Consider the following 26,558-nt stretch of genomic DNA (forward strand, 5'->3'; position numbering starts at 1 on the left):
TATTTATTGTGGTCGTCCTAAAAACTGCCTTTGGGAGGTTGAGAACTGAACTTGGCTGTCCCGTTGCAGAATTGGGCTGCCTCTGTGTTCTGATCAGTGACTGATTTTAGCGTTTGCTATTCAACATACTGGAGTTCGGCATCCAGTGCTGTCAGGCTTTCGCCTTTCACAAGCAGTAAGTTTTCTATCAAAAACTAGTTTTTAAAAAGGCGCATACCTAATTCAGAACCACATTTCTGTTGGAACTCCTGTGGGCTTTGCATTTACTGTGTGTAAATTCAGACAGGTGTCTAGTTTTCACAGTCACAGCCCATGGTGACAGCAGAGCACAGCTATTTCCATGTTGTCACTAAGAGGCAGATGCAGCAAGTCTCATAGTAGAGCCACAAAATACCGCAAAAAAAAAAAAAAAAACCAAAAAAACGAGGCATGCTATAATCAATGAGCATGCAAATTACTGCTGCATTAAATCACTACTACTACTACTACTACTACTACTATACGCTATTTAGCATTTCTATAGCGCTACAAGGCGTACGCAGCGCTGCACAAACATAGAAGAAAGACAGTCCCTGCTCAAAGAGCTATGTAATAAAAGTGAGCCAAGTATAGGACAATCAAGCCATTGTGACATCATTGATGAGGTTGGCTCTTATTGGTGGCCTGAGGCATTATGACATCACAATTAGCATTTCTATAGCGCTACAAGGCGTACGCAGCGCTGCACAAACATAGAAGAAAGACAGTCCCTGCTCAAAGAGCTATGTAATAAAAGTGAGCCAAGTATAGGACAATCAAGCCATTGTGACATCACTGATGAGGTTGGCTCTTATTGGTGGCTGAGGCATTATGACATCACAATATTAGCTCTGGTTACAAGAGACTACTAACTACTATTTAGCATTCTATAGCACTACAAGGCGTACGCAGCGCTGCACAAACATAGAAGAAAGACAGTCCCTGCTCAAAGAGCTTACAATCTAATAGACAAAAAATAAATAAAGTAAGCAAATCAATCAATTAATGTGAAGGGAAGGAAGAGAGGAGGGTAGGTGGAGGCGAGTGGTTACAAGTGGTTACGAGTCAAAAGCAATGTTAAAGAGGTGGGCTTTCAGTCTAGATTTAAAGGTGGCCAAGGATGGGGCAAGACGTAGGGGCTCAGGAAGTTTATTCCAGGCGTAGGGTGCAGCGAGACAGAAGGCGCGAAGTCTGGAGTTGGCAGTAGTGGAGAAGGGAACAGATAAGAAGGATTTATCCATGGAGCGGAGTGCACGGGAAGGGGTGTAGGGAAGGACGAGTGTGGAGAGATACTGGGGAGCAAGAGTGAGTACATTTATAGGTTAGTAGAAGAAGTTTGAACAGGATGCGAAAACGGATAGGGAGCCAGTGAAGGGTCTTGAGGAGAGGGGTAGTATGAGTAAAGCGACCCTGGTGGAAGACGAGACGGGCAGCAGAGTTTTGAACCGACTGGAGAGGGGAGAGGTGACTAAGTGGGAGGCCAGCAAGAAGCAGATTGCAGTAGTCTAAACGAGATCATTAAAATCACAGGAGTAGTGCGTAGCTCATTGATTAATGTCACCTTCCTGTCGGTGCCTGAGCGGTGATTGGCTCAGGCACTGACAGGAAGGGTGACATTTAAAAAATAAAAAGCTGCAGGCAAGTATGCCATGGTATTTTGTATGGGACTCATCCTGTCCTGTCCTGTCCCAACCCCGAACAACCCTGGCGTCTAGTGGCATTCACCTGACCTGACCCCCCCCCCTCCGAACAATCTCTGGTGTCTAGGGCATGCCCCACCCATTACTCCTCACCCCCCCCCCCCCCCCCGACTTAAAAAAAACACCCCAAAATTCTCTGGTGTCTAGTGGCACCCTTTCTTCCCAGCCCCACCCCTGTCCCCGCCTGACCTCAAATTTTGAAGAAAAAAAGTCTCTGGTGTGTAGAGAGGATGCCCCCACCTGACCTTCACCCAGACCCCCCCCCCCAAATCCTGTACCTCTTCATGAGGCAGGAGTGATACAGACGCCTCCTACCTTTGGCAATGATATTCTCAAAATGGCGGCACCCCACCCGACGCATTCTGGTGGGGCTACCTCTGTGTGATTTGCACTTATGCGAGAGTTTGCTAAAGTGAACGCAAGTGAATGATCTCTGGTCAAAGTAAAGGGGTTTGCTCATTGACAGACCTCGTAGACTTACCAAGAAGAAACAAAGTCAGATCGTCAAGATCCTACCTAAACCTACACTACCCAAATTGCAAAGGACTGAAATACAAAACAACTTACGCAGCCAGCTTCTCCTACATAAGTGCACAACTATGGAACAGGCTCCTAAAAGCTGTGAAAACAATCCATGACCACTTGAACTTCAGGAAATCACTAAAAACCAACCTCTTCAAAAAGGCCTACCCCAACGACCCCACGTAACCCTCTTCACCTACCAACACATATGACTATGATCGAACAGGACAACACGCAATCTTCATCCATTCCGACCCTCCACTTATACCTCAAACGATCACTATACAACTTTGTATTTGTTATCCACCGACTGCGCAAACGCCTTTGACGGTCCTATGTAAGCCACATTGAGCCTGCAAAAAGGGGAGGAAATGTGGGATACAAATGTAAAAATAAATATTGTGGGGGGGGGTTAAATACCTGCTGCACCCACAGAGACGGCACTTATGATTATCGTTTGTTGAGATTTGCTATTCCGCTGACCCTGGGCACATGTCAAGGCAATTTATGTAACCAAATAGAAAGCAGAACACAACTTCAGTGTTACGATAGAGAAGAGACTATTCAGCCGAACAGCTCAAAACTTCCAACGTGCAATATGTACTTTGGGAAATCCTGTATGCACTTGCCGTTTAAGTCTCCCGACCTTACTGCCTGCCCAGGATTGCCTTCAGAAACTGAAAATGAAGGAAAAACAGGAAAGGGAGGGTGTCATAGAAGCATTCCACAGGCTGCAGTAAAATGCAAAAAGGCAGCTTGTCCTATACCATTAAACTTAGAAAAGGGTCATGATATGAAGTGGAGAGGATCGGAGGAAAGGGATACTTTTCCCAACAAGTGGGGGGGGGGGGGGGGGGAGGAGTTGAAACTTTGCAGAATTCAAGCCTGCTTGGGGCAGATACAGAGGGAGAAATTAGAGTCAGGGATGATGATACAAAGATTAACATGCAAATGTATAATCTTCTGAACTTCTAACACTGTCTTATAATGTCTTTGCTTTAACACCATTATAATATTCACCACCTAATGTATATGCACTCCTATTTCCAGTACCCATGATGTATTGTAAGCCACATTGAGCCTGCAAAGAGGTGGGATAATGTGGGATACAAGTGCAATAAATAAATAAATGATAACTGACAGCTCAGCAATGTAGAGGGGGGGGGGGAACACACTTTCACTCACTAGGGATGTGTGTTCAGTTCGATAATTAAATCTCTACAACTTGGCACCAAATATTAAGGGCAAAGTGCATTAGACGTAAGACATAAGCATCGCCACACTGGGACAGACCAAAGGTCCATCTAGCCCAGCACCCTGTCTCCGACAGTGGCCCATCCAGGTCACAATCACCCGACAAGATCCACGGAGCAAAGCATTTTGTACTGCTTGACCCAGGAATAGTGGATTTTTCCCTACGTTCCTTTAATAACATTCTATGGCCTTTTCCTTCAGGAAGCCGTCCAAACCTTTCTTAAACTCCGCTAAGCTAACCGCCTTAACCACATTCTCCGGCAACGAATTCCAGAGTCGAATTACACGCTGAGTAAAGAAAAAGTTTCTCTTATTTGTTTTTAACTTACTGCACTCCAGCTTCATCGCATGCCCCCTTGTCCTTGTATTTTTGGAAAGCGTAAACAGACGCTCCATATCTATCTTTCCACTCCACTCATTATTTATTGATTATGTTATAGGATAATAGTGCTTAGGTGCGTTGGAGGCACCAATAATTAGCGGTTTATCTGCCTTTCAGGGATGCAATCCTGAGATGCGCATGCAAAGGTAATAATTGGGCGTTAACAATCAAAATTTGGATTTTGCGCACACGTCACTGCGCACTATTCTCTTAAACTGTGCAGCCAAATCCCATGATGTGCATCCCAAAAGGAGGGGCTGGAATGGATGATTTGGGGCATTCCAGAAATTTGTACGCAGTGTTCTATAGAATACCAGTTGGGTGCCAGGGGTTACACCTGGTTTCATCCTAGTGCCCAGATTCGGGGTGGGAATCAAGGGTGGTCAACCCGGAGTGCAGGGGCAGACGGACAGTGATCTGGGCCCCCTAGCAGAAGGGTTTGGGCCCCTGCCGCAGGAATTCTCAGCAGCCATTTTGAAGATGTGGCAGTGCCAGACAGAGCAGCGGCCAGGAAAGAGTGGTTCTTTCCTGCCCCCAAAGAGGCCACTAGACCACCAGGGCCCTTCAAGGTAGGCCCAGCGAGGACCCACTGAGGTTTTTTTTGGGGGGGGGGGGGGCTAGATTGTGCAGGTGGGGAGGGCCCCTGCCAGTGTGTCTTGATAGAAGTGCTGGGCATCCGTTTACTGGATCTGGTTCTTAGTGTGTAACTGTGAGGGAGGTGTCACCAAATGGCACGCCCAACTTGTAGAATACTATCAGTCGCATGCGTGCCAGGTATTTGTGACCTTGATTGGCCACTGTTGGACACAGGATGCTGGGCTCGATGGACCTTTGGTCTGTCCCAGTGTGGCAATACTTATGTACTTATGTACTTGGGATTTGAATGGAATGTTGCTACTCTTTGGGGTTCTACATGGAATGTTGCTACACTTTGAAATTCTGCATGGAATCTTGTTGTTCTTTAGAATTCTAGAATCTTGCTACTCTTTGGGGTTCTACATGGAATGTTGCTATGAAATTCTGCATGGAATCTTGTTATTCTTTAGAATTCTAGAATCTGCTATTCTTTGCAATCTATATGGAATGTTGCTTCTCTTTGGGTTTCTGCCAGGTATTTGTGACCTGGATTGGCCACTGTTGGAAACAGGATGCTGGGCTCGATGGACCTTTGGTCTTTCTCAGTATGGCAATACTTACGTACATTGCATGGTGCACGTAGGCATGCCAATTTCCATCAGACACTGACCTGTCGCAAGTGGATGCGCCCATATTTCAGCATGCCAGTGTTTCTTTGTAATGGTATTCTCTAAGGGCCTAGGCATGCCCTGAAGCCGTTACTGAATTGACTCTAACGTCTAACGTGGCCCATTGTAATTCCTACATCTTGGCGCCAAGTTCTAGAATTGTTCCATTAGTACACACAAAGTCAATTTATTTATAAATCTGTTTATTGAGTTCCAAAAACAGTTACTGACAATGACGCAGTGTATCTCAACTCAACCTCGCTATGTATCGCACTGTGCCTTATCCCCACCCCCTCCTTAACACAAAGCATCACAGAGTACAGGTTCGACCAATGTCCATTTAGTTCAGGAGGTGGCTGCGGGGTGTAGAGTGGACCAAAAAGCATTGCCCTTTATCCAAAGAAATACCTTCCTCATCTCGCCACTCCAGAGAGAGTAGTGTAATCACGTGTGATCGCCAAGCAGGCAGGATCGGTGCCCGATGTTCCCGCCACTCCGGTAAAATAGAAAATCAATTTAATGTGCATTAACTTATGAATTACACACATACCACTAATTTGTGTGCATTAAATAATTCTTCTTAAAGCAAATATGTGAATCAAACTGAAAATAAATACCCCAGAATCACAAAAATTGCAAAATTCAAAATGACAAGCGCTTTTTGACCGTGCCTATCCTATTATTCACACACTCTTACAAGCACTGTTATGCTGTATTCTATCATGTATGTGGAAAGTACACGTACACAGGGGGGGTGCAATCTTTTGACATAGGGATGAGGATTTGGCAGTTTAGGTTCCGAGTCGTAGGGCTTCGTATCATGAATGTGACATTCCCCTACTCTGGTCTCTTCCGTTGTTCTGTTCAACTCCCAAGCGGTGGGTACGTTTCTATATACAGACAAGGAAACTGATACTGTGCACAATGGATTTTTCTCTAATAATTTCCCAAGAGTTTATTTAATGGATGCTCTAAAGCAGTCATGGCGTCTACACAGACGCTATAAATATAGATAAAGGCTGAGATACTGCTGACAGACTTGCAAAACTTCTGTTCCAAACAGTAGATGCCCGAACCACGGTTTCTTCAAAGGAAACGCTGACTGGCAGCCAGGGAGAGGGGGAAGGTTTGCCTTGCCGGTCCAGACATGAGTAAAGGAGGCAGGGCAGGGTGTGACTCATTCCCCCCCCCCCCCCCCCCCACCAACAAAAAAAAAAGCAGGAAGGGAGGCAAGAACTTCAGTTCCTGTCTGCCATGGCAACTGGTTCCTAAACCATAACACCACTTAACTGAGATTGAAGATTTCAGTTGGCAAAGCCTTGAGACAGGACCAGTGAACCCATGTTGTCATTTCCAGTCACAATCAGTTCCCTGAGAGGTTGAATCATCAGTACTGTTAGTGTAGGACAGAGACGTTCCTCTGTTTCTGCCAAACTTACCTAAAATAATGAGTGGAATGGAACAGGTGGATGTGAAGCGTCTGTTCACGCTTTCCAAAAATACTAGGACTAGGGGGCATGCGATGAAACTACAGTGTAGTAAATTTAAAACAAATCAGAGAAAATGTTTCTTCACCCAAAGCATAATTAAACTCTGGAATTCGTTGCCGGAGAATGTGGTGAAGGCAGTTAGCTTGGCAGAGTTTAAAAAGGGGTTACACGGTTTCCTAAAGGACAAGTCCATAAATCGCTACTAAATGGACTTGGGAAAAATCCACAATTCCAGGAATAACATGTATAGAATGTTTGTACGTTTGGGAAGCTCACCAGGTGCCCTTGGCCTGGATTGGCTGCTGGGCTCGATGGACCCTTGGTCTTTTCCCAGTGTGGCATTACTTATGTACCTCACATCCAGCTATGAGGTAGACGACCCGGGTGCTCAAGTCAAGCGTAAAGCCGGGCAGGAAGGTAGTTAAGGATGGCAGTAAACGGGGGGCATTATTGAGCAGGCTCTCAGTGCCAGGGAGCGAAGACGGAGATTTCAATACCGTCAGGCACTATTGGAATTCGGGATCAGATGTTCATCCACTGTGAGGTGTCCAGGGTCAGCCCCTACCACTAGCTCCTACATCAGACCACCACAATCCATTGAAATTTGAAAGGGAGAGAGCAGAATTTCTGCCACATTTCTGTGCACTTAAGTGATCAACGAAAGCAGACGTAAGTACCCCCCACCCAGTTAGAGCCACCTTTTGAGTCTCTTTCAACCCAAGAATCTGTCATGTATGTAGCCATAAGTACTCAAATGCAGCATGATTCAAACAATCCAAATATCATCGAAAAGCATATATATATATATATATATATATATATATATATATATATATATACAACCGAGAACGACAGCACCCACCTCACCTCCTCATCGGCCAAACAATACTATTATTTAAAGTTCTTAAATGTTTACATTCATAGTGCAATTTGTAATACCATATTTAGCTTCAACAAATTTTAATATTTTACTTATGTTTATAAAGAAATTTCCTTAACGGAAAAGGTGCCAGTCAGGGGCTGGATTGTCCGACCTGCACGTTTCACTACTAATGCTGTTTCAAGGCCTAATCCCCTAATTGGGTAAGACGGGGGATTAGTCCTTGACAATTAGTAGGGAAACATGCAGGTCGGACAATCCAGCCCCTGACTGGCACCTTTTCCGTTAAGGAAATTTCTTTTTTCTTTATAAAGATAAGTGAAATATTAAAATTAGTCGAAGCTAAATTTGAATATTTATTTATTTTTTGTTACATTTGTATCCCACATTTTCCCACCTATTTGCAGGCTCAATGTGGCTTACATAGTACCGTACAGACGTTCACCAATTCCGGTTATGAACAAATACAGTAATGTTGTTGTAGAATAAGGTTCGTGTGTGCAGACACATTAGGGAATCGTAGAGAGGAAGAGTTAATATAGTCCATTTCGAGCTTTGGTTTTGTTGTGTTGCAGGGTTCAGGCATTTAAGTTGGGTCGGTAGGGTTATGCCTTTTTGAACAGGATAGTTTTTAATGATTTCCGGAAGTTTAGGTGGTTATAGGTTGTTTTCACGGCTTTTGGTAATGCATTCCACAGTTGAGTGCTTATGTAGGAGAAGCTGGATGCATAGGTTGATTTGTATTTGAGTCCTTTGCAGCTTGGGTAGTGGAGATTTAGGTATGTTCGTGTTGATCCTGTTGTGTTTCTGGTTGGTAGGTCTATGAGGTCTGTCATGTATCCCGGGGCTTCGCCGTAGATAATTTTATGAACCAGGGTGCAGCTTTTGAAAGCAATACATTCTTTGATTGGGAGCCAGTGCAGTTTTTCTCGGAGGGGTATGGCATTACAAATTGCATTAACTTTGAAACACAGTTCAAGGGGCCCTGCAAAGTGAAACGTCTTCCAGGCTCCTCAGCTACCAGGAGTACCGAGCAAATAATCTCTATGATCAGAGAAGAAACTAAGGAGTCCAACACTGATGTTGTTATCCACCTGGGAACAAATGACTTGTCCAGTAATACCCCACTTGCCACGCAGAGAGCTTTTCAGGAGCTGGGAGAGGGGTTAAAACCTTTGATACAAACAATAGCTTTCTCTGAAGTACTACCTACCTTTGGAAAGGGAGAGAAAAGATTGCAAAGTACTGAGAATTTCAATAGCTGGCTCAAAGCCTGGTGTCACCAAGAAGGATTTAGGTACATAGGAGGATGGGGCAATACATGGAAAAACAAAAGACTATATTGTAACGATGGTCTGCATTTCACTGTGGCAGGAAAAAAAATCCTTGGGGAGAAATTCAGACAATTTCTAGGCATTTAAACTAGAAGGTGGGGGTGGCATATGGAGGCAGTTCACTTCAAGTGGTCACCCCCAGCTAAAGCTAAAGACAAGATGCGTCAGTAGAAAAGAAAGCAATGAAAACAACAATCTTAGCAAATCTCTTCTTACCAACACAGGAGGAAGTGAGACTAGACAAAAAACTAACCAGAAGATAAAAATTCCACTGAAATGTAGATGGAAATCGAAGTTCATGACCTTCAAGCCCTGATGTTAGAGGCAGACTTAGACGTTGTCGCAATCCAGGGGCGTAGCCAGACTTCGGCGGGAAGGGGGTCCAGAGCCCAGGGGAGGGGGCACATTTTAGCCCCCCCCCCCCCCCCCCTGCAGCCGACCCACTGATGCCTCTACCAACTTTGCCCTCCCCGCCGACGACCCTCTCGACCCCACCTCCCCCACCCTCCGCCACCGTCGTCGCCTACCTTTGCTGGCGAGGGACCCCAATCCCTGCCAGCCGAGGTCCTCTTGCTTCCCACGCAAGGCTTCGTTCTGTTTCAGTGAGTCTGACATCCTGCACATACAACGTGCAGGATGTCAGAAACAGAACGAAGCCTTCCGCAGGAAGCAAGAGGACCTCGGCTGATGGGGGTTGGGGTCCCCCGCCAGCAAAGGTAGCCCACGGCGACGGCGGGAGGGGGGTCAAGAGGGTCATCGGCAGGGGGGTCCAGGACCAAATCTATGGGGGCCCAGGCCCTCGTGGCCCTACGTAGCTACGCCCCTGTTGCAATCACGGAGACATGGCTCAATGGTTCCCATGAATGGGATGCAAACTTACCGGGCTATAATCTATTTAGGAAGGATAGAGATGGTCGTAAAGGTGGAGGAGTAGCTCTGTATGTGAGATATGATATCGCAGCGACTGAAATGACAGGGGCCTGGGGAAAGGAAGAAGCGATATGGATCACCTTAAAAAGAGATGATAGAACCTCTGTCCACGTGGGTGTTGTCTACTGACCCCCGACACAATTGGAGGAACTAGATAAAGATCTGATCGCAGATATTCGAAAGTTGGGAAAGAAGAGAGAGGTGCTGTTGCTGGGAGATTTCAATCTGCCGGATGTAGATTGGAAGGTTCCATCTGCGGAATCGGAAAGAAGTAGAGAGATTGTGGATGCTTTTCAAAGTGCTCTGCTCAGACAAATGGTGACGGAATCCATGAAGGAGGGAGCGACGCTGGATCTGGTGCTCACAAATGGGGAGTGTGTCAAATGTCCGAGTGGGTGCCCACCTGGGCAGCAGTGACCATCAAACAGTTTGGTTTGATATGACAGCTGAAGTGGAGGGCGGCCACTCAAAACTCAGTCCTGGATTTCAAGCAGGGAGACAAACAAAGCAGATCAATCAGTGATATGGTCCAAAACTTTATTTTCAGAGATTCGCCCGACACAGACTGTGTTTCGCACACAAGGGCTGCGTCAGGGGCTAATAGTCCAGCAGCTGAGAGATGCGACCAGACTTACCCTGTGTATTGAGCTGATGTCCTCACCTTGATTGAGGAAAGCACCCTGCTGGTTTTTACGTTTCAATCTCATGTCCTGCTTGGACTATTAGCCCCTGACGCAGCCTTTGTGGGCGAAACACAGTCTGTGTCCGGCGAATCTCTGAAAATAAAGTTTTGAACCATATCACTGATTGATCTGCTTTGTTTGTCTCCACGTTGGATTTTGTGGATCGCTTGCCATCTTGTTTCTTAGGACCTGGATTTCAAGCATGCTGACTTTAGTAAAAATGGGGGAATATCTGAGGAAGGAGCTGATGGGCTGGGAGGACGTACAAGAAGTGGAAGGACAGCGGTCCAGGCTGAAAGAAGCTATAAATAGGGCCACGAACCTTTATGTAAGGAAAGTAAATAAAAGCAAGAGAAAAAGGAAACCGATATGGTTCTCCAAGAAAGTGGCTGAGAAAATAAAGGCTAAAGAGTTGGCGTTCCAGAAATACAAAAAAACTGAAAAGCCAAGAGAGAGATACATCTGGCGAAAGCGCAAGTGGAAGAACAAATGGCTAGAAATGCAAAGAGGGGTGACAAAAATTTTCTTCAGGTATCTTGCTAAGGATGTAAAAGAATTGAAGCGGTGCAAAGAAAAGCTACAAAAAGGTACAAGACGTATGAGGAGAGACTTGCGGACCTGAACATGTATACCCTGGAGGAAAGGAGAAACAGGGGTGATATGATACAGACCTTCAAATATTTGAAAGGTATTAATCCGCAAACGAACCTTTTCCGGAGATGGGAGGGCAGTAGAATGAGAGGACATGAAATGAGATTGAAGGGGGGCACACTCAAGAAAAATGTCAGGAAGTATTTTTTCACGGAGAGAGTAGTGGATGCTTGGAATGCCCTCCCGCAGGAGGTGGTGGAGATGAAAACGGTAATGGAATTCAAAAATGTGTGGGATAAACATAAGGGAATTCTGTTCAGAAGGAATGGATCCTCAGAAGCTTAGCGGAGATTGGGTGGCAGCACCGGTGGTGGGAGGTGGGGCCATTGGTTTGGAGGCGTGGCTAGTGCTGGGCAGACTTCTACGCTCTGTGCCCTGAAAATGGCAGATACAAATCAAGGTCGGGTATACATATAAAGTAGCACATATGAGTTTATCTTGTAGGGCAGACTGGATGGACGGTACAGGTCTTTCTCTGCCGTCATCTACTATGTTACTATGAGTATAAACACATTTAAGAAGTTTTAAAAAAGTGTATTGTTTGGCCGATGAGGTGGGTTCTGTCATTCTCGGTTGATTTAATTCGAGTTGCACCGCTGAGGCAAACAATCTCGCTTTCTAGCTTGTTACATTTTTAGTAAGATCTAGAGTTTTCTACATATATAGCCAGAAATAGCAGAATGTTAACCGCCTTGGCTCCTTCAAAATGTAACTTACGTTGGGGAATGAGTCGGAGGTGATATCGTTCGTAGAAATATTTTAGACTGCACTGCAGAAGTTCTGCCTTCATCAGCCCAGCATCAGCACACTCGTGGGACCCTTTGCCATCTCGTTGTCCAGGTCTTTAGCATTTATTTCTTCGGAGATTCCACATAATGTGTCCATGTGGGAAAATTGGCACCTTTCTTGATTTTTTTTTTCTGGAGAACTGTCTACAGGGGAGATTCTGATCACACGGCAAGAGAATTTACCGTCCTAAGGGACTGTGGTGGGCTGTGTGTGAAGAGACAGCTCTTCATAGAGCTCAACCTCCGCAAGTGTGGCGATTTATAACCATTGCTACACATTTTGGGGCATTGAATCTATACTACTTGCGTATTTCAGAATTATTCCTTGACCCCTGAGGCAGGCGTTGATTAACGCCGATACACGGCCCGTGTCGGGTCATTTATCAATAAAGAACTTCAGTTGTCCCAGTCTTGAAGGCCCAGTGTTGCTTTGTTCGTTTGTGTCCTAAAGCCAAGAAAATGTGGAAGAAAGAGAGAAATAGTCCTAATTGTTTTGGGTGCCACTGCCTTGATTAAAAAGAATTTCCAAGCGCACCTTGATATGTTGGCTGCACTCTGTGAACTCCTGAAGGAAAGTAGGATTAAGGAGAGTAGGACGAAGAAGGGGCAGTAACAGTATAATCTGAGAGATTGAGGTCATAGCCAACGTACTCTGCATTACGAGTCAGGCTCATACATTCCTGTTACTACACGTGCAAGAGGTTACTCTGTGCAAACCATGTGTCTTACACCAGGCTGGGAGCTATCCAGGGCCACTGAGAGACTAAGCCGGGCCCAGGGCAAGGCCGCCCTCGCTGCCATTGCTGCTGCAGTCCCCGGTCTCACCTGCCTGCCCTCAGCTCCGTCCGCCACCAGGCCCCCTGCATTAAAATCATCAGCGCCTCAGCTGAGCTCCATTTGGAAAGGCAGATCGCCTCCCTTCCGGCCTTCCCTCACTGTGTCCCGCCCTCGTCTGATGCAACTTCCGGCTTCCACAAGGGCGGGACACAGGGAGGGCCCGAAGGGAGGCGATCTACCTTTCCAAATGGAGCTCAGCTGAGGCGCTGACGATTTTAATGCAGGGGGCCTGGTGGCGGACGTAGCCGAGGACAGGCAGGTGAGACCGGGCACTACAGCGCCGGCAGCCTGACCCCGGCGCCAGGCCCCCTTGGAGGCCCGAGGAATTTTGTCTCGGTGGCCCTAGAGCCATCTATCGACCTTTTATTTCTTATCAAGTCTGGACATCTTGTGGCCAATATTTAGACCATGGGAGATAGCCAGGCCGAACATTCAATGTCGGGCCATTTCCGGTGACTGACTTTGAATATGCGGTTTAAATTTGGCCAGTTTCAACTTAACTAGCCAAGCCGATATTCAGGGCTAGCCGGTTATGTTGGAGCAGCCCAAGGTTATTCCACCTATTATGGTGGCCAAATATGGCTGCCAAACTTAGCCAGCCCCATGTTGAAAATCACCAGATAGCCCGTTATATTGGCCGACATAACCGACAATATTCAGCGAGGGAAAGCCGGCTAAGGGGAAGATGCACTAAAAAATCGTTAGAGCCCTTCCCTTACCGATTCCCTTAGCGAATCAGTAAGGACGGGCATGCATTACGGAAAGAGAATGCAAATGAGCTGCTCGTTGTAGCTCGCTTGCATTCTCTATTCTATCGGTAAACACTCGCGGCCGGTCGAGCATGCGCAGAGCAACCAAGCGTTATGCTGGCTGCTCTGCGCATGCCAAGGACATCCTTAATGGACTTCCTGGTCTCTCAGCTGAGTGAAGCACGGCCAAAAACATTTTTATATTCTGGGGTCCAAAAAAGAGCCTGCAGCATCGGAGCCTGTTTGATTTCTTTTTTTTTTTTTTTTGATATAGTGAAGAACGTCCATAAAGGACGCTCCTGACAAGCACTTGGGCTACTTTTCGGGTGGAGCACTCCCATAATGGCCGTCCATGACGAGCACTTGGCCGTTTTTGCCCCCCCCCCCCCGATTTTTTTTTTTACATTTTATGAAGTTTTCCAATCCGCGCAGACCCAACGAGAGGTACAGACCTCTCGTTAGATTTTCCAAGCTTTAAGGCAATCGGAAAAGGTTAGGTCATCTCATCACAATAGGGGTTTCTACACAATTTGCTCATCGCATTTTTGTTAGCTGCTTAGTGCATGCCAGGGTTTACTACTTGCTCGTTAATGGCTCCTTAAGGGCTGCTTAAGTTTAGTGCATCTGGCCCCAACTGCCATTTAGGTGGTCATTTCATTCTGAGTATCCTCCATCCCTTCTCTGCGCATATCCAGCAGACTGCCAAAATCTGTCGCTTCTTCCTTTTCAACATCAACAAAATTCGCCCTTTCCTCTCTGAGCACACACCGAACTCTCGTCCACGCTTCATTACCTCTCGTCTGACTACTGCAACTGCTCCTCATGGCCTCCCACTCAGCCATCTATCCCCCCTTCAATCCATTCAGAACTCTGCGCACGTCTCATATTCCGCCAGAAACCGATATATATCACCCTCTCCTCAAGTCACTTCACTGGCTTCGATCAGATACCGCACCAATTCAAGCTCTCTCCTTACTTACAAATGCACTCACTCTGCCGACCACCCTACCTCTACCCTCATCTCCCCTACGTTCTGCCGTAACCTCCGCTCACATGACAAATCCCTCCTCTCAGTACCCTTCTCCACCATTGCCAACTCCAGGCTCCGCTCATTCTGCCTTGCCTCACCCTATGCCTGGAACAACCTTCCCCAATCCCTACGCCATCTTCAAATCCTTGCTTAAAGCTCACTCTTCAATGCTGCATTCGGAACCTAACCTTTCGAACATATAGGTTGCCCAATCTGTCTGACCTATATGATTAACTGTACATTGTCTTTTTAGATTGTAAGCTCTCGAGCAGGGACTGTCCTTCCATGTTAAATTGTACAGCACTGTGTAACCCTAGTAGCGCTTTAGAAATGTTAAGTAGTAGTAGTAGTATTACTATAGCAGTGATTTAACCAGAGCTGAGATTGTGATGTCATAATGCCTCATTCCACCAATGCCTAAGAGCCAACCTCATCAGTGATGTCACAATGGCTTGATTGTCCTATATTTGTCCACTCTTATCTATTAGATTGTAAGCTCTTTGAGCAGCGACTGTCTCTCTTTGTTAAATTGTACAGCACTGTGTAACCTTAGTAGCGCTTTAGAAATGTTAAGTAGGTAAGTAGTGAGGGGGGGGGGCTTGTTTCTGATTTTATTTAGTCTCATTTATTTAATGTGATTATAGTGGTCTCTCTGTTCTGTTGGCTCCACCACTCTTGTGTCCGAGAACCAGATCCAATTAAATTTTTTTTTTTTCCACCATCACCCTTTTCTTCCTCCTGTCTCCTGTGTCCTTTCTCTGGGAACTCATTCTTTCAGGGCAGACAAGTTTGCAAACAGGACTGGAAACAAAGTACAGAACTGGAAATTTAGCAGCATATAAAAGGCATCAACAACCATAGAGAGAAAGGGAGAGATTGTTTCCATGCACAGAGAGAGGGAATAATTTGTGGAAACTTGTGCTAAAAATACCTCTTAAAACCTATCTTTTAAATGAAAGGAAAACTGGAGGACTTGTCAAAGTGTGCCCCCTGCTGGCAATATATGGGATTGGCTGACAGAAACTTAAAAAGATGTTAACTGTTATGGCCTAAATTCTTCAGGATAACTGGCAGGGCTGACCCTTTCATTAAGTGGACAAAGTATCTGCCTAGGTGGCAGTGCTGGGAGGGGGGTTGTTGCATGGCAATAAATAGCATCTCATCTCCCCCCCCCCCTCTTCCTTCTCACTGCCACTGCTGCCCTACCTCTTCTTGTGCTGAAGTTGCAAGAGGATTTAATGCTGCTGGCCTGGGGCCTTTAACCACAGGTCCAAGCCCAAGCACTGACTGTTATACCCTTCCCGACACAGCAACACTGAGCCATGGGCTGTGGTTAAAGACCTGCACTGGTGCTGAATCCCATTGATGTTTCAGTGGGAAAGGGCAGGACGGGATGCAGGTCTGGCAGAGGGAGGAGATGTGGACAGAGTGGGAGGTAGGAAAGAGGAGATGAGATACTGAACAAGAGGGAAGGAAAGATGCTAGCCACCTAGAAGCAAGTAGGTAGGGGAAAGTGGAGGGGGGGTGGTAAGGAGTGAAAGAATAGCCTAATGGTTAGTGCAGCAGACTGAGGGGTCCTCTACTAAGGTGTGCTGAAAAATGACCTGCGGTAGTGTAGGCGTGTATTTTGGGTGCGCACAGATCCATTTTCAGCATACCTGCAAAAAAATGCCTTTTTAAAATTTTGACAAAAATGGACGTACGGCAAAATAAAAACTGGTGCGCATCCATTTTGAGTCTGAGACCTTACCGCCAGCCACTGACTTAGCGGTAAGGTCTCTCGCATTAACCGGCGGTAATGACCTATGCGCGTCAAATGCACTTGGCGCACGAAAGGTGTTCCAGAATAAAAAATTATATTTTTCAGACACACGATCAGGCGCGCACCAAAAATGAAATTACCGCAAGAGCCACGCCGTAGCTAGGCGGTAACTCCAAATTGGTGCGCGTAGACACGCGGCTTATTAAGAGGGCCCCTGAGATCCTAGGGATCGGGTTCAATTCCCACTGCAGCTCCTTGTGACCTTGGGCAAGTCACTTAACCCTCCATTGCCCCAAGTACAAAAAATAGCTTAGACTGTGAGCCCACTGGGGACAGAGAAAGTACTTTCATATAATGTGTACAGTGCTGTGTATCTAGTAGCACTATAGAAATGATTATTAGTAGTAGAGTCACCCATGCAGACGGCAATGCATGGCTGAAGGTTGACCGGTGGGTCACACTAGTGTGTGAAACTGGCCTTATAAGATCATTGTGTCCATATGCCTTTCTGTCCCTCTTTAAACCACTCATCGAATTTCATTCAGATTTGAGCCACAGACCATAGAGACCCCAGTGACACCTCCATCCCCCTTCAGCGCACACTTTTTCCATGTACCACTGACCTTAGAATCAATTTTTTCGTTCCCATTTTCATTTTCTGCTTCTTTCCCATAATGACCAGTTCAACTCCGTTGAAATTTCAGGGAGATCAGAGCACATTGTGACGTCATTGAGCAATTTTAAAGCTGCCTTGCCTTGGTTAGCATCTGTGGTTACCAGCCATGAGCAGTTTCCTGCTCCGATGCTCGATGTGGGAACGTTTCATGACACGTTTCCCTGCTTTGATACAGGACATCTGCAGCTTTTGTTTTTGTACATTTCCGAATAATAAACACATCTCTGGTTAATAATTTTCTCTAGAATTTCACTTTCCATTCTTCCATATCCCCAATTTCTGCTTTCTTCACAACTTTCTCCTTTTTTTTTCTTGTCAACTTTGGATGACACTAGAATCCCTAGAAATGTGGAAGAACTGTATGGTTGAGATGGCCAAGTGGGTACTTATGACGCTTAAATTCGCTGCCCCATGGGGGGGCTCGTCAATATCGAGATTTGTGGGGGAGAGCGCTTGCCTCGCTTTCGTTGAAAGGCCATGACTCTGACACGTCAGGACTGAGTGCTGTAAGCGACAAGTGGAATAGGGAAAGGGAAGGGGGAAGGGAGATAGAGGAAGAGGGGGGAAGGGGGGAGGTGGGGTAGTTTGGGGGGAGGTGTATTGTTATCACTTATGGTGTGTGTATCTGATTCCATGAGATAATAAAAACAGTTAAAAAAAAAAAAAAAGAATCATTTTGTTCTGTTTGTTTTTTCATAGACCTCCAAGACTTAGACGTTACTGGAGATAGTGACTCCTCAGCCTCATCTGTACACAGCGGTCCTCCAGGCAGGAGGTACAACGAAGACACCCTAATTGTGAACAGGAAAGAAGGGAAGCATGCTGTTGAAAGGACAGTACTTCCAACTCCTGCTTCCCCAAGAGGAAACCAGTAAGCCGTACTCAGTCCAGGATCGCAGCTTCCATGCCCGCCAGTCACCGGCTGAGGTGAGGAGACAAGGCCCAGAAGCAGCGGAAGAGCGTGGTCGACCTCGGCTGTCCAATGGGATAAATAAGTCGGTGATGCCCAGAGCACGGAGCCAGGGCCGAGCTGGGAGCAGTGACACAATCCTTCTCATTAGCCGACGACAGGATGGTCAGCATTCTTGGACCAGAGCAGGGCAACTGAAAACAAAATGACAAGGACTTAGGCAAAAATAGTCCTCCAAGAACCAAAAGCCAGTTCCTTCACGACTTCCTCCATTAGGGTCCAAGAACCCACTTCAGCTAGCAGGACCAAGTCCTCCCATCAGCCTAACAACTTGTCAGAAAGTGCAAATAAGACCACAGCACAGTCCCAGGGGCGGCAGAAGCAGCTTTGCACCCTGCAAACTCAGAACTCACCACAGCGTAGGGTTCCTACCGCTGCCAGTTTCCAACGACACAAAGAATTCATTGATCGGTGGAGTCTGAGAATTTTAGCCAAGAGCTGGAGAGCCTAGCTAAGACTTTCCGGGTGCCTTTAAATCTAGACCCCAGCTCGGGAGCAACAGCTGTACAGGAGCTTGGAAGAGGAGTTTTTGGCCAATTCTCAGATCATTGATGTGAACTGCAGTGAGGAGGAGTCCTTGGAACATACTCTGAGCCTCCGAAGTTTCAGCAGACCACACCAGAGCAAGTGGCAGTGGACTCTGCCTATGTTTCATCCAGTTCCTCTTCCTCGTCTCTCAACTTTTACAGCAAGTATGGCCTTCAGGTGGATTTCGGTGAGAAACAGAGAGAGAAGACTGTAGGCGGACTCCTGCAGCAACTCTCCAATACTCTGGATTCCGAGTCTGAACAAACAGCAACTGAACTGCTCAATGGCTCTGTAGAACAAGAGTCGTCTGTTACAGAGCCCTGGATCTCACATGCAAACCCACAGTCGGTAACGTCTTACAGGGAACCAGCCCTCTCCAGTCTTCTGATGAAAGTAACTATCACACAGCTTTGAATGATCTCCAGGAGGTTTCAGAGGCCTTGGATCTCTCCAAGCTGAATTTTGATGAAGCTTGGGATGTTGGAGAACCTGAGGATGCTGAAGATGACTTGGTAAATTCTGTTCCAGAGGAGGCTGAGCAGGTGACAGAGGCAAACAATTTTGAGGTGGACTCCTAAATGAGTTATGCCCTGATGACTCCCAAACAAGTCAACGGATGGCTGTCCTGACTCACAGATGCAGGAAGTTGTGCTGAGGCAGAAGAAGAACCTCAAGAGACCAGACAGGGTACCTTCAATGTATAAGCTGAAGCTGCGACCAGGACCGACCCGAATGGACAACCAGCCAGATAAGAAGCCCTCGAAGATCCCCACGCCAATGAGCTTCAAGATGGCATCCAAGTCTCCTCAGGGAGCGACCCATCAAAGCTTGGGTCTACCAAGCGTACCTCTGAACACAGTCTTGGAGGGCTCTGCATTCCATGTTTGCCACTCTTACAGACCTTCTGTCACTCAAGGTCAATGGAATTAGGGGGTCAAGACGAGGGCTCGTAGATAGAGGTAGCTCTGAGGTCTTATTCAATAACCAGGGCAAATATGCTGGCCATTCTTGTTTGCTGCACCTTTTGAGTTGGTCCTGCATCATTGCTCATAGATACTTCTGTGACATGGTTTGATGTTAGGTTTTCTTTTACCTCCAAAATGAGATGAGATTAAAGACAGTGAGACCATTCAAATGGGTTGTATGCTGCTAACCTGGAGCATTCAGGAGCTCAGTAGCTATGTTGAATTTGCACCAATAACTATGTGTGTGTGTGTAGTAGCCTAAATGACCTATGCTTAATATTGTGCATCACACTGCATTTCTGTAAGAGAAGTAATCATACCTAAAAGATACCTTTAACCACGATGTTTGCACTCAGTTCTCCTTGACCTTCCCTGCTTTCTAAGCACAGAACAAAGGGAGATGGAAAAAAAAAAAAGGAAGCTGAGGGCAGCAGTGGAAAGAACATCCCATTAAGTCACTTTTTGATGAACGCTTGCACATAGAGAATGGAAAGTGACTGATCTCAGGGGTCTTCCAGTTACTATGATTCAGGGGCTCTCAACTACTGTAAATCTTGAAGGTACTTCAAAGGGGAAAGTCTTCTAAGGACTAGGACTGATCTGGATTAAGGTTTCAATGAATCAGAACTCTGTGGGCTTACATTTCGGATGGTTTGCTGAAATTCAGAGAGAGTGGAGTGTCTGGGGATTTGGCGGGGAGAGGTGAAGGTGGTCTGTCTTCTCCATTTCTGTTTCATTTTCTACATTTTTCTTGGCTGATGTTAGAAGGGAAGCCCAGGATTTTGCTTACCAGCCACTCTCCAAGGAAGTTGGTAGATTTTAAATCATTATATTATTTTAGGATTTGTTTTTCTTCGAATTGCACAATCTTAAGGCGAAACTGCTTGTAACATGTGACTTTTGTCCGTGAATAGAGTTCAGAGACTGCCAACTGTGTGCGTCTTAATGATGGATTTATTTATGGAGAATATAAATGTATATTAATATAATGCAGACACACTGGGATTGTAGAAGCTGCTGATCTGAACCTGTAAATTAAAGACAATATTGATGATGTGTGAAGTCCTGTGGTCACTTCTTATGTTGAAAAGAGACCTTGAGAAGACTGTTTGTGTTTTCTGTTAATTGATGGTCTGTTCTTGCTAAATGCTGGGGAGAGGAATGGTCCTCATTCAGTGAAAATCTGCTGATGGCTTATGTCCTCACATTGGGTTCTTCGCTGAAGAAACAATCCCAGCTTGACCTGGTTCAAGAGAATTAGAGTTCACTCTCTGTAGGACACCTACTCCTGGCAGAGGCCTTCCTCTCTCTAACCTCACCTCTGCCCAATTCAGCATCCTTTCTTTCTCTTCCCCTCCCCCCCACACCCCAATTACAATCATTCACATCCTCCTCTTCACCCTCTGGCCGTCATTACTAATAGTATCACTGTAATCTTTCTTTTCTCACTTTCTGCTGTGCCCAGCATTTCTCTGCTACCTCTCCCCCCATACCAGCAAAGCACTCTCCTTTCTCATACCACATCACTGCCTAGCATCCTCGCTCTCCTGCCTCTCCGTCCTCACTGCCTAGTATCCTCTCTCTCCCTCCCCCTCCTGTCCTCACCTACCCAGCATCCTCTCTCTCCTTCCCTCACCATTTGCCTGGCATCTTCTCTTTCCCTCCCCCCTCCATGCCCGGCATCCTCTCTATCCCCTCCCCTCCCCCTCTAACCTGCCTGGCATTCTCTCCCTATCCCCTCCATCCTACCTGCCTGACATCCTCTCTCCCCCTCCCCATCCTCACCTGCCTGCTCTCTTCCCCTCCCATCCTCACCTGCCTGGCATCCTCTCTCCCCCTCCCTCTCTACCCATTTCCGTATATCTTACTGCCTGGCATCCTTCTCTCCCTCCCTAACCCTTCCCATCCTCACGCCCAGCATCTCCTCTTCTCTCCCCTCCCCTCCCCCCCATCCTCAGCTGTCCGGCTTCTCTCTACCCTTCCCTCCATCCCCATCCTCACCTGTCCCAGCATCCTCTCTCTCTCCTCCCTCCACATCCTCAGCTTTCTCTTCCCCCTTCCCTCCCCTCCATCTTCACCTGCCCGGCATCTCTCTCTCCCCTCCCCTCCCCCCTCCTAACCTGCCTGGCATTCTCTCTCTCCCCCTCCCATCCTCACCTGCCCAGCATCTCTCTCTCTCTCCCCTACCATCCCATCCTCAGCTGTCGGCTTTCTCTCCCCTTCCCTCCCCCATCCATCCTCACTGTCCAGCATCTCTCTCTCTCTATCCCCCCCATCCTCAGCTTTCTCTCTCCCCCTTCCCTCCCCTCCCATCCTCACCTGTCCCCAGCATCTCTCTCCCTCCCCGTCCTCACCTGTCCCTGGCATCCTCTCTGTCCCTCCCTTCCTGTCCTCACCGGCCTAGCATCCTCTCTCTCCTGCCCCTCACAAGCCCAATACCTTTTTATATCCACCATGCCTACCTAGCATCCATTTCCCTCTATCTTCCTCCTAATGGCCGCAGCCTGTTTGGCTGGTCACTAGTAGAAGGATATCCTCCAGCAGCCCCAGGCTCCTTTTCTGTGATATTCACTGTAGGAAGAAGCCCATCAGTGTGCCACTATGCCACACCTTCTGTTCAGCCACAGGCATAATGAGCTTCATGCCAGCCTCATGCCAGCACTACAAGCATACTACAAATCGGGAGCTGGCACATCCGACTTTTGATGTTTGATTTCAAAACGCACAAGGTCAGCAGTCAGGAGTAACAGCCTGTGAGTTCTAATAATGCTTGCAGGGCTGGCTTAAAAAGGGGGGTAGGACTGGCTCACCTATGGACGAACCGGACCAGGATTGAATCATCTTTCTGCATGCAGTTTCTGGCTGTCCTGAAGTTTGCTACCTTCCAGACATAATGTGGTCTGCTCATGAAAAGGCACAGGTTGGTTGGAACACCGCAGCCAGTGAAGGCATCAGTAACTACGTACTAGAAGAGGTTGCATTATAGACTCTCTTAAAGCATTAAGCTAAAGGAAGTAAAGATGACTCACCAGTCACTGAGAAGTGCGAAAAATAATAGTGATTATTGTAATGGAGATCCCCTCCATGGACACTGACCCCTCTCTTGGCAAGCGGGGGTTTTCTGTGGGGGAACACATGCACTCTCTCCCACCCCCCCCCCCCCTCTCATACACACGTGCACTCTTGTGTTATATTCTCCCTCGTATCTTATTCTGTCTCTCTCTCATACACATGTGCACTCTTGTGTTCATATTCTTCCTCTGTCTCTATTCTTCTCATACACGTGCACTCTTGTGTTCATATCTCCCTCTCTTATTCTGTCATACACAGTTCACTCTTGTGTTCATATTCTTCCTCTGTCTTATTCTCTCATACACACGTGCACTCTTGTGTTCATATTCTTCTTGCTTATTCTCTCATACACACGTGCACTCTTGTGTTCATATTCTCCCTCTGACTCTTATTCTGTGTCTCTCATACACACGTGCACTCTGTGTGTCATATTACCTCGTTCTTATTCTCTCATACACACATGCACTCTTGTGTTCATACTCTCCCTCTGCTCTATTCTCTCATAACACGGCACTCTTGTGTTCATATTCTCCCTGTCTCTTATTCTCTCTTCATACATATGCACTTTGTGTTCATATTCTCCGTCTCTTATTCTCTCTCTATACACACGTGCATCTTGTGTTCATATTCTCCCTGTCTCTTATTCTCTCTCTCATACATGCACTCTTGTGTTCATATTCTCCCCTGTCTCTTATTCTCTCATACACAGTGCACTCTTGTTCATATTCTCCCCCTGTCTCTTATTCTCTCTCAAATAGCACTCTTGTGTTCATATTCTCCCTCTGTCTCTTATTCTCTCTCTCATACACACGTGCACTCTTGTGTTCATATTCTCCCTCTGTCTTATTCTCTTCATACACACGTGCACTCTTGTGTTCATATTCTCCCTCTCTCTTATTCTGTCATACACACGTTCACTCTTGTGTTCATATTCTTCCTCTGTCTCTTATTCTCTCATACACACGTTCACTCTTGTGTTCATATTCTTCCTCTGTCTATTATTCTCTCATACACAGTGCACTCTTGTGTTCATATTCTCCCTTGACTCTTATCTGTATCTTCTCATACACACGTGCATCTTGTGCATATTATCCCTCTGTCTCTTATTTCTCTCATACACACATGCACTCTTGTTCATACTCTCCTCTGTCTCTTATTCTCTCATACACACGTGCACTCTTGTGTTCATATTCTCCCCCTGTCTCTTATCTCTCTCATACATATGCACTCTTGTGTTCATATTCTCCCTCTGTCTCTTATTCTCTCTCATCACACGTGCACTCTTGTGTTCATATTCTCCCTCTGTCTCTTATTCTCTCTCATACACACGTGCACTCTTGTGTTCATATTCTCCCTGTCTCTTATTCTCTCATACACACGTGCATCTTGTGTTCATATTCTCCCCTGTCTCTTATTCTCTCTTCATACATATGCATTGTGTTCATATTCTCCCCTGTCTCTTATTCTCTCATACACACGTGCACTCTTGTGTTCATATTCTCCCCTGTCTCTTATTCTCTCTCTACATATGCACTCTTGTGTCATATTCTCCCTCTGTCTCTTATTCTCTCTCTCTCATACACACGTGCACTCTTGTGTTCATATTCTCCCCGTCTCTTATTCTCTCTCTCATACATATGCATCTTGTGTTCATATTCTCCCCCTGTCTTTATTCTCTCATACACACGTGCACTCTTGTGTTCATATTCTCCCCCTGTCTTATTCTCTCTCATACATATGCACTCTTGTGTTCATATTCTCCCTCTGTCTCTATTCTCTCTCTCATACACACGTGCACTCTTGTGTTCATATTCTCTGTCTCTTATTTCTCTCATACACACGTGCACTCTTGTGTTCATATTCTCCCCTGTCTCTTATTCTCTCATACACACGTGCACTCTTGTGTCATATTCTCCCCTGTCTCTTATTCTCTCTCTCCTATGCACTCTTGGTTATATTCTCCCCCTGCTCTTATTCTCATACACACGTGCACTCTTGTGTTCATATTCTCCCCCTGTCTCTTTCTCTCTCATACATATGCACTTTGTGTTCATATTCTCCCTCTGTCTCTTATTTCTCTCTCATACACACGTGCACTCTTGTGTTCATATTCTCCCTCTGTGTCTTATTCTCTCATACTATGCACTCATGTTCATATTCTCCTCTGTCTCTTATTCTCTCATACACACGTGCACTCTTGTGTTCATATTCTCCCTCTGTCTCTATTCTCTCATACACACATGCACTCTTGTGTTCATATTCTCCCCTGTCTCTTATTCTCTCATACACGTGCATCTTGTGTCGTTCTCTCTGTCTCTTATTCTCTCTCATACATACGTGCACTCTTGTGTTCATATTCTCCCTCTGTCTCTTATTCTCTCTCTCATACACACGTGCACTCTTGTGTTCATATTATCCCTCTGTCTCTTATTCTCTCTGATACACACGTGCACTTGTGTTCATATTTCCCTCTGTCTCTTATTCTCTCTCTCCTACGTGCACTCTTGTTCATATTCCTTCTGTCTCTTATTCTGTCTCTCTCATACACACGTGCACTCGTGTTCATATTATTTCTCTCCCCTCTCTCATACATACGTGCACTCTTGTTCATATTCTCCCTCTGTCTCTTATTCTCTCTCATACACACGTGAACTCTTGTGTTCATATTCTCCCCTGTCTCTTATTCTCTCATACACACGTGAACTCTTGTGTTCATATTCTCCCCTGTCTCTTATTCTCTCTCACACGTGCACTCTTGTGTTCATATTCTCCCTCTGTCTCTTATTCTCTCTCTCATACACACGTGCACTGTGTTCATATTATCCCTCTGTCTCTTATTCTCTCTCATACACACGTGCACTTTGTGTTCATATTCTCCCTCTGTCTCTTATTCTCATACACACGTGCACTTGTGTTCATATTTTTCTCTCTCCCTCTCTCATACACACGTGCACTCTTGTGTTCATATTCTCCCTCTGTCTCTCTCTCTCTCATACACATGTGCACTCTTGTGTTCATATTCTCCCTCTGTCTCTTATTCTCTCATACACACGTGCACTCTTGTGTTCATATTCTCCCTCTGTCTCTATTCTCTCATACACATGTGCACTCGTGTTCATATTCTCCCTTTCTCTTATTCTCTCATACAACGTGCACTCTGTTCATATTCTCCTCTGTTATTTCTCTCTCTCATAAACATGTCACTGTTCATATTCTCCCTCTGTCTCTTATTCTCTCATACACACGTGCACTTGTGTTCATATTATTCTCTCTCCCTCTCTCTCATACACAGTGTCTTGTGTTCATATATCCCTCTGTCTCTTATTCTCTCATACACACGTGCACTCTTGTGTTCATATTTCCCTCTGTCTCTTATTCTCTCTCTCCTACGTGCATCTGTGTTCATATTCTCCCTCTGTCCTTATTCTGTCTCTCTCTCACAACGTGCACTCGTGTTCATATTATTTCTCTCTCCCTCTTCTCTCATAAACGTGCATTTGTGTTCATATTCTCCTCTGTATTCTCTCTCTTATACATATGCACTCTTGTGTTCATATTCTCCCCTGTCTCTTATTCTCTCTCTCTCATACACACGTGCACTCTGTGTTCATATTATCCCTCTGTCTCTTATTTCTCTCATACACAGTGCACTTGTGTTCATTCTCCTCTGTCTCTATTCTCTCATACACACGTGCACTCTTGTGTTCATATTCTCCCTCTGTCTCTTATTCTCTCATACACACGTGCACTTGTGTTCATATTATTTCTCTCTCCCTCTCTCTCATACACGTGCACTCTTGTGTTCATATTATCCCTCTGTCTCTTATTCTCTCATACACATGTGCACTCTTGTGTTCAATTATCCCTCTGTCTCTTATTCTCTCATACACACGTGCACTCTTGTGTTCATATTCTCCCTTTCTCTTATTCTCTCATACACACGTGCACTCTGTTCATATTCTCCCTCTGTCTCTTATTCTCTCATACACACGTGCACTCTTGTGTTCATATTCTCCCTCTCTCTTCTCTCATACACATGTGCACTCTTGTGTTCATATTCTCCCTCTGTCTCTTATTCTCTCTCATACATGTG

At 46.0% G+C, this 26,558-nt stretch overlaps 1 pseudogene; it reads left to right on the forward strand.

Annotated features, from left to right (window-relative positions):
- The first annotated feature begins 17,300 nt into the window (after positions 1–17,300).
- On the forward strand, positions 17,301–19,381 carry LOC115479892 (annotated as a pseudogene).
- The last annotated feature ends 7,177 nt before the right edge of the window (positions 19,382–26,558 follow it).

The sequence above is a fragment of the Microcaecilia unicolor genome, chromosome 11 (genome assembly GCF_901765095.1).
Source record: "Microcaecilia unicolor chromosome 11, aMicUni1.1, whole genome shotgun sequence".
In the NCBI taxonomy this organism is placed as follows: Eukaryota; Metazoa; Chordata; class Amphibia; order Gymnophiona; family Siphonopidae; genus Microcaecilia; species Microcaecilia unicolor.